Source organism: Otolemur garnettii, unplaced genomic scaffold, assembly GCF_000181295.1.
Source record: "Otolemur garnettii isolate 467f Iridium unplaced genomic scaffold, OtoGar3 scaffold00006, whole genome shotgun sequence".
NCBI lineage: Eukaryota > Metazoa > Chordata > Mammalia > Primates > Galagidae > Otolemur > Otolemur garnettii.
This window is the reverse complement of record NW_003852401.1, coordinates 28,484,324-28,494,220: the sequence shown is the minus strand read 5'-3', so window position 1 is coordinate 28,494,220 and position 9,897 is coordinate 28,484,324.

Below are 9,897 nucleotides of genomic sequence, written 5' to 3'. Positions count from 1 at the left end.
CTCAGGACAACAGAGTGAGACTCTATCTCAAAAAGAAAAAAAAAATCATCAAAAAAATTTTTAAAATAATAAAAAAGAAAACTGGTACTGAGGTGAGGAGTAGGGCTGGGGTGGGAAGCCTCAACCTCAAGCAAGGTTGAGGATCAAGCAAAGTCCCCCGGAGAAGCATGTGGGAAACAGGTCACACAAGAAGCTGGGAGCATCTATCCCCTGCACCTGTTAGACATAGGTCAAGTTCCAGGTACTTCTACTTTCTGGGTTGAGAAGCAAAGTGGTGCCAGTAGCTCGAGAACTGTCCTTCAACACAGAACCACAGTGCTCTGCTGGGAGAGTAGAATAAAGTCATGAGAGTGTGCGGTAATATGCAAGGGCATGTGGGCAGAACTCTAGATGGTGACGGCAGGCACAGGGACATGTTAACTGGGATAAGGCATGTAAGAAACAGAGCACAGTACCTGACATATAGTAAGTGCTTGATAATATTAACTCTCACTGTAATTCGTATTTATTGACTATGCATCGACATGGCCTGGGTCATACTCTGCTCTGCCCAGTTATCTCTGCCAACCCGAATCCTTTGGGAAACCCACGCTTCCACCCGCCACTCCCCACCAGGCCTCCCGAGACAAACACACATATAAATATAGCTATATATATTTATATTTCCCAGGATTGTCACATTTTGCTGAGCTCATAACAGAACTGAACAAATAGCCCTGTCATCCTGTGTAATATATTCCATCGTTCACTAGCCCTTCATCTCTGTCTGTCCTCCTGGGCTCCTGGAGCTCAGAAATTCATGTGCTCGGCTGCTTCTTCAATGTGATCTGCACTAACCTGATGAAATTCTCAGGCCTTCATTTCCTGGGCAAGTTGATAGAATTTTTAGACCAGAGGGACTTCCTGGATCTGCTTATCTTGCTGAGCAATTGAACAATCGTTCGCTACTTCAAAAATCAACATTTTAAATAAAAAGGAATGAACTATGATACTAGCAACAAGGATTATTTCAAAAACGTTATCCTGAGCAAAAAAAGCCAGACACAAAAGACACATGGTATGATTCCATTTATTAGAAATTCTAGAACAGGTGAAATTAGTTTACAGAGACAGAAAGCATTTCTGTAGTTGCCTTGGCCAAGAGTGGAGACAACTGCAAAGGCCTAAGGGAACTTTTGGAAGTTGAAAGTGTTCTCGTCTTCATTACGGAGGTGTTTACACTGCTATACACGTTTGTCAAAACTCTTAGGACAATATACTTCAAATAGGTGTGCTTATTATATGTACATTGTACCTCAATAAAGTAGATTTTTAAATTAAATAAGTATTTTATTGCCTGAGCAAGAGAGTGAAAGTAGATCCGTAATAACAGGGAACACCAACTGTGCAGACACACAGAAGCCCGTGTATCATTCTTCATCCCCACGCCTCATTTTCTTCTTCTGGCAAGAAGTCGGTGTTTATCATTTGCCCTAATGGATGGGAACAATAGCAAGGAAAATCTAGAAAGAGAATAATCCACAAATCATTTACATCTGGTGGCTCTGGAATGTGTTTTGTTGCCTTGTGGAATCTGAACAGAGATAGGCCTGCTTGACGTCCTGAAAATATACTTCCATTGAAATAATGCTGTTCCCTATAAAGATCTGAATTGCTGCATGCTAGGAGTCACATCACTTTCCTTGTCTGCTTCTCCCTTCTCCCTCTCCCAAGCAGGAAATGCAATGATTCTCCCAGTCCCAAACCTTTCTGCAAGCGGGCTCTCTGGTCTGCTGTCTCTGCCTTCAAGAAATTTGGTGCCACCGCACAGGAGACCGTTGAGATGTTCCAGCCACTGGAAAAACACTTGAAAAAAAGTTTTCTTGCAAATTGCTGGAATAATCTACTTGCAGATAATAGAGAACAGATTCCACAAAAACGAGATTCTTATATCTATCTAGCATGGAGTTTGACTGTCTTTGGCTCTGGGAAATCTCTCTGGCACACCTCACCCACCCCACCCCACTTCAAGCCCTGTCATTCCCGAGCTTGGGTTCACTGCCCACTATTTGCACCCCACCTCCTGTTCCCAACACCCTGTACTTTGTCCTTCATGGGACTTACCACGTGGAAGGCAAATGCCTGTTTATTAATCTGTGTCCTGGACCCAGCTGAGAGCTCTTTGCGAGCAGGGGTCTGCCAAGGTCACTGTTGTATCCCCAGCGGCGACGAACAGTGCCAGGATCATAGTAGGTGCTTAATAAAGAGTTGAGCTGTTATTATTCTGAACACATAACAAAGTTTATTTAAGGTTTTAAAAATCAACTGCACAAACAGGAAAAATCTGGTGCTTCCAAAGGGAACTCCACCCAAGCAGAGCTCCAGCAGGAAATACCAAAAATTAAGTATCTAGCACAGAAATCACTGGGTTTCAATGCAAACTCTCGTGAGTTGGTTTCCATGAGGCTGTGGAAAATCCAAGGCTTTAGGAACTCTCTTCCAAGTCAGGTTGACTTTCTCCAAGCGAGGGTAGAGCAGCTCTTTTTCTCTTAACACCCTGGGGCTCTACTAGAAACACTGAGTTTGGAGTCAAGGCCAGGCTTGCAGGTCTAGACTCTCACAGCCTTTGTAAATGACAACACTAATGCTGCTTCACACGTCTTACAGTGCCATGTGCAAATCCTTAATGGTGATATAAATTTTAGCTGCACAGTTATCAGCCATAAAAATAACAAAATACACCTGGGACTGTAAAGCAGCCGGAATAAGAGGAAGAAAAATGAGGGAATTCTAAATAATAACCATACATTACTCCTCATCATTCAAACACTGGCTTCCAAGGTGTGAATCACCTCAATCCCTCCTGTCTCTCCAGGGCCTCCTGGTGCTCACCTTTCAGCCCATATACCCCATGGTCAGTGAAATGAGAATACAGGGAGCTTAAGTATGCTCTATGTTACTACAAATTGTCAGCCCTTGAATAAAAAACAACTAGCTAAAATGAGCAATTGAGAACATCTGAATTCCAGATTGCCATAAATTCATGTTATTTATGTATCAATGTACCTATGTATCAATATTCAAAGACCAGTAGATCTCTTGAGTTCAGGAATTCAAGACCAGCCTGAGAAAGAGTGAGACCCTGAGGTAAGAGGATCACTTGAGCCCAAGAGTTTGAGGTTGCTGTGAGCTACGTGCCAGAGCACTCTATCCAGGGCAACAGAGTGAGACTCTGTCTCAAAATAAATAAATTAATTAATTAATTAAAAAAATATATATATATATTCAAAGGCCAAATATTTATTAATTCATCAATGATACTTCCTTCTTCATTAAAATACTTAGTTAAGAAGTAATCTCATGAATTCTTTTGCTTTTTTTTGAGATACTGTCTTGCTCTATCACCCAGGCTAGAATGATTATAGGCTGGTATTATCATAGCTCACTGCAACCTTGAACTCCTAGGCTCAATCGATCCTCCTGCCTCAGCCTTCAGAGTAACTGAGACTACAGGCATCTGCCACCATACTCAGCTAATTTTTTTCTTTCTTTCTTCTTCTTCTTCTTCTTTTTTTTTTTTTTTTTTTTTTTTTTTTTTGTCAGACAGGGTCTTTCTATGCTACCTAGGCTGGTCTTGAATTCCTGGCCTTAAGTAATCTACCCAGCTCAACCTCCCAAAGTGCTGGGACTATAGGCATGAGGTACCATCTAGATGACCTCATGAATTTAATAGATTCTTGTGGCCTATAACTTACCTTGAATTTAGATAATAAATCATGCCAATACTTGAGGGGAAAGCATAAAAATTTCAGAACATCAACAATCAGGCCAACTCCTGGTGGAAATTCAGCTCATGCCCACTGCAGTGATTTCACCAATCATTCATTCATTAAATCATCCATTCCACAAAAGGGAAAGAACTTTAGAGTGTGGCTTGAATCCTGGCTCTGCATTTTATTAGAAATATAACCTTGGTCAAATTGTATACTCCTTCCTTGACAAATTGCAGATCACAATAATTCCTACCTTGGTGATTTGGCATGAATACTACATAAATGATTTTAATTATTAATAATAGTAGTAATAACTATGACTCAGAGGCTAATATATGTGTATTCACCAGGGACCTAGAACCACCTGGCCTTCTCCTTTGGAGTGCCCATCCCCAGGCGTTCACTTGGCACTTTCTTCTTGAAGAACACTCTTTTCAGCTTTGAGGCCTTCTGTGGAAGTCACTTTCCTTCTGTTCAGGTGCCATGTGACATTGAAGGGAATCTTACACAACACAATCTTGGGAAAAGTGCTGTGTTTCTAGTAAGAGGCTGAAAGGCCTGTTAGAATAAACCATTTGACTGGCTTTGGTGGAAAAAAAGGAGCTCACATGAGTAGGTTTGGTGGGTGGGTGTGGGGACCCACAACGGTCTAAGGTAAATGCTTAAGAAACACAATTTAAGAATCTCAAGTCAGATCTTTCCAGCACACAATTATGGTAAGCACAAAAGCTTCTCTAACTATGTCCCTGTTTGATCAAAATCCAAGTACCATGTTTTGTAAATAATGGTACCTGGACAGTCAGTAAGTAGTATTTATTGTGCCTTTGTGCCTTCTGTGAGATGGGCAAGGGGCGAGAACCAAGCAGGAGTCACATGGGGACCCTCCATGAAGAAACTCATCTGTAAACACTTGGTGACTTAAATAGAAAGTTTCAGAGACCCATTCTAGTTTGTCCAAATTCCACAGCACTTTACCTGTCCCACCCTTAGGGTGTAGTTGCTCCTGAGTCTGTAGCTGATGGCTCTTGTCGGAGATGTCAAACAGTTGAGAAGGGCCCGAGGCTGGTCCACTACTGTGTCCCTCACAGCACCCATCAGAGTGCCGAGTGCGGAGTGAATACTTTCTCCATATGAAAACGTACACTGTGCGCTGTGATATCAGACTGCACATCTACAGGAACCAAGATGAACCCCCGCGGCACATCCTCCCTCCCCACTCAATGTGCCCTGAAACTCAGGCAGAGGAAGGAGGAGGGAGGTGCTCCGGGTCACACAGCCAGTGATGGGAGTCAGAGAAGGGACCTTGGTCCTTAACATCTTGCTTTCCATACACTCTATTTCCAAGGAAATTAAATCCCTAGCTGGAAGAGAGACTTAATTCAAAGAACTAACCTTGAGGACAGAAGGAAATATGAAAAACATTCCTTCCTTGTCTCTTTTGAAATTGAATTCTTTTCCTGGTTTCTTTGGGTGGTGATATTGACATTGAACTTTAAAGGCTCTTGGGGGAGAGTGGTTGGAGTGTATGTGGTGAACACACGCATGTACACACGCTTCTCTGTGCATATAGGTACCCATCGGCAGTGTCAAAGCTTATGTGTGTGTGTAGAGCATTACAAATCTCAAATAGTATACATTTAGCCTTATTGTATATAATATATAGCGTGTATGTTATACGGATATGTGTGTATATCTAAATAATAGCTATATAAAAACATATGTGTGTTTATGTATATGTATATGTATATTTATTTATATATGTAAAACTCAGATGAGGCCTGGTCAGTTATTGGGTTTGGCTGGTGAAAAGTTTTATTCGCATGGAGAGCCAGTGTGCTCCATGGAAACAACTTCATCCTAATGAGAGGTGAGTCTCCAGAGCACCTGCGTGGCTAAAGAAATGTCAGGCTACATTAAGGACGGCACTGGGTGCTGCCTGGAGAGCTGCTGCTCGGGGCTTCTGCCCCCACATCCTGCCCTGTGTTCCTGAAATTCCCTCCCTGACCCTTGGTGGTGGCAGGTGGAGGAGGCTGGAAAAGGTAGGCAGCAGAGGACAACTCCTCGGGGAGGGGAGGAAGCCACAAGTGCAGGGGGCGCTGTGGTGCCCTGGGTGCAGGTGCTCAAAGAAAGGAAGTGATATTGGTTCCATGGAACTGGATAAAAGCCGAGCCAAAGAAAGCCATCAGCTTGTCCCTGGCCCTTTTAGCTGGACCAACTCCCTCCCAAGCACTGGACTCCAGCTGTTGGGATTTGAGGGACTCTCTTTCCACCCAAGTTTGGAACCAATTGAGAGTCACAGGAGTCAGCCACATGCAGATGACAACCCTGTCCTTATTACTCACAGAAGCTGGGTGGGAAGATGTATCTTAGGTGTGCAAGAAGAATGAACCTTCAATCTGGAATCCCAGAATTAGGCAGACTCACCTGCCCATTCACAGGCAGACTGCAGCCTCCAGCTCTCAGCAGAGGCCGAGGCCGTCCCACTGACAGGTGCCGGCACGGAAGCCCAATAGGGGCCAAACAACACCCTTCCCTCTCCAAACTGGGCATTGCCTTGTCATTTCCCCCTTAGGATGGATGAGTCAAAGGGTACAGAAATGCTAGCAGCCTTACTGTAATAAAAGCCCCCGCCACATGGAAGGGATTCACGAGTGGCAAACAAACATTCCCACAGTGTGGCCAAGACACAAACCATGCTGCGTGTGACAGCAGAGGTTCTCCCAGTGGTTTGGGAAAAGGATGCTCTTCTTCCCTAGTCTCCCTCCTCCCCCCACAGACGGTGCTCCTCCCTTCCCACTGCTCACTCTGCTGACAGCTGCCCCTGTATATTTTGGGTCTTCCCATTACTATCAAATAAGGGAAACCCAGGAGTTTTACTCCAATGACATGGGGGACTTTCCACAAGGTAGAGAATGAAGGAGGGCCAAGCCAGAGTGGTATGTTGGTGGAGGATGACTGCCTCCCTCCTCTTCCCCAAGAGGGTGCAGAATGCAAGAGAAGTATTCTAAAGTCATGGCCATGTTTCATATTGACATTCAGAGCTAGAAGAGAATTGAGGCATAATGTGAACTATATTTGATCTTTGTCCCTGGTTCCTATCATAAATCTCCTAAATCCCTTCAAATTTCCTGAGAAATGGGAGTGTCTTTAGCTATTTGAACCACCTGAGTTTATGGTAACATAGTGACTTAGGGTGGGGCTCCTAGATAGCTTCAGGATGGGGCTGTCCCTAGAAAGACCAAGAGATTGGAGGGTTGTAACCTTTGGCTCCACTTACTGACCTCTGGGAAGGGGAAGAGGGGGAACTGGAGATTAACTGTACCTCAGCCAGGTATAGTAGCTCATGCCTATAACCCTAACACTCTGGGAGACCAAGGCAGGAGGATTGCTTGAGCTCAGGAGCTTGAGACCAGCCTGATCAAAAGCGAGGCAATATGTCTACTAAAAATAGAAAAGAACTAGCCAGCATAGCGGCACATGCCTGTAGTCCCAACTACTCAGGAGGCTAGACATCGCCTGAGCCCAAGAGTTTTAGATTGCTGTAAGCTATAATGACACTCTACCCAGAGTGACAGAGTGAGACTTCTTGAGTTTCCTGAGTCAACCTAGCAAATTAATCAAACCTGAGAAGGGGTAGTGAGAATCACGATCTGTAGGTAACAACTTGGGCTGGCGTCTGAAGTGGGGGCACGGTGGGGCTGAGCCCTTCATGGCTGGGACTTGATGTAATCTCCAAGTAGCAATGTCAGGATTGAATTGATTAGAAGACACCCCCTGGCTCTGCTGGAGAACTGCTTGGTGCCCAGGGAAACTAGCGTCTCTCAACTCATCACAGAAGTGTGCTCTGTAGGCTGCAAGTAGAGAGGGAAAAAAGACCTGTTTTTCCCTCAGAGGAATCAAATGAGCCAACCCCAGAGCACACTTTTGACTTTTTTTTTTTTTTTTTTTTTGAGAGAGAGTCTCACTATGTCCCCCTTTGGAGAGTGTTGTGGCGTCACAGCTCACGGCAACCTCAAACTCTGGGGCTTAAGTGATTCTCTTGCCTCAGCCTCTCAAGTAGCCAGGACTACAGGTGCTCACCACAATGCCTGGCTATTTTGTTGTTGTTATTGTCATTGTTGTTTAGCAGGCCCAGGCTGGGTTGGAACCTGCCAGCCCCAGTATACGTGGCCAGCACCCTAACCACTGAGCTATGAGTGCTGAGCCCCAGAGCACACTTTTGGATTTCCGAAGCTCCACCTTTCCTAGTGGTCATCACTGTGTGTTCATTGATCAAGCACTTACAAAGTAGAAGGCCCTGTACTATGTGCCAGGGACCCGAGGCACAATTCTAGCTCCAACAAGATTTACATCAATCTGGGAGTCCAACAGGAATCTGCTGAGCATTTATTATGCACTCTGTTGTGCCAGGTGCTCAGGAAACACGTCTGGGACTTGCCCCCTCCAGCCTGTTGAATGCAACCATGAAAAAGGATTGATGATACTGAAGCACCTCCAAGCCTATGTTGTTTTTCCTCTGAGGAGAGATTTCTTCTTCACAGATTGCCTGGGGGTGGAGGACGGGTTTAGGAAAACAAAATGAATGGCTAATTCAATAACGAAAATGACATGTCTCTCATGGAAGGCTGCACAAACTGAAGAAGGGTTGGCGAGTGCGTCCTTAGGTAGGCAAAACCATTCTAAAAAATAACGTGTGGTGGTTTTAAAAACGTCAAAGGGGTGAGAATCTGCATCCTGCCCTTTGTGGGGGCATGACTGTTGACCCTATCCCAGCTCTCAGAGAGATGGATCTGTACATTTTTAGACACCATAGAAAGATCCCTTCTGCCTGGGCTTCTTTGGAGCATTGTACATTTTGACAAAATTTTAAAACAACACAGCAGGCAAAAGAATAAAGGCTTTATACCCCTTCTTTAGTCTCAATATAACTGTGTATGAAGGGCAGAGAGCCAAAAAGTTCAAGTTCAGAAACTCAGGTGCTATTTGTAGCTCCCTAATAAGCAAAACTCTTTTGGCCGTCTACTCATCCATTCATTTTGTTATCTCAGAACCTCAAAAATCTAAGCATAGACACACAGCAGATGCTCAGAGAGGGCTTATTGGATGGATGGATGGATGGATGGATGGATGGATGGATGGATGGATGGATGATGGATGGATGGAATATCCAGACATCAGTCCACAGTCCATCCAATCACGGAGTGACTTCAACAGACAATATCTTGTTCACACCCCATCAGGGACCCAAAGTAGAGACGTTTTTGTGTGCTGACCCCTAAGGGGAAGAAAATGAATAGAGAAATACAATGAGTTCATTCCAAAAGACTGCTGCACCCAAGAAATAGAGAAGTGAAGAAATATGCCTCTAACACCTGCCCTCTGTTCAATAATCACATGCAGTGATGCACTTCTAGTCCCAGCTACTAGGGAGGCCAAGGGAGGAGGATCACTTGAGCCCTGGAGTTCAAGGCAAACCTGGGCAACATAGAGAGATCCTGTCTCTTAAACAATAAAAATAATAATAACAACAGGCTAGGCGCAGTGGCTCACGTCTGCAATCCTAAGACTCTGGGAGGCGATCCGAGGCAGGCGGATCACCTGAGTTCAGGAGTTTGAGACCAGCCTGAACAAGAGCAAGACCCCATCTCTAAAAAATATTGGGTGTTGTGGTAGGCTCCTATAGTCCCAGCTACTGGGAAGCTGAGGAAAGAGGATCGCTTTAGCCCAAGAGTTTGAAGTTGCTGTGAGCTACAACACCACTCTACCAAGGGCCACAAAGTGACTCATTCTCAATAATAATAATAATAATAACAATAAGTTACCTCAATTTAATCACAAAAATTGAGCTTTTATTATGGGCCAGTAGCTGTGGCTGCCCAAGTGAATGAGACTGCACAGTTTTCTTCTCTTCTTCTTACTACGGCCCGCCATCTTGTCTGTGACCCACTGCTCAGTCTTGCCTTCAATTTCCTTCTATGAATTTAGAGTCCACATTATGCTAACCACTCCCTTGCCCTGTCTCCCCTACTGCACACTCTGGCAAACCTTCACTTATGAATGAAACCTAACACCCCCCTCCTCTGTGCCAGCTCAGCATTGCCGGAGAAAGTCGCACAGCTGTGCCAACTGATGTCATTTATAATGC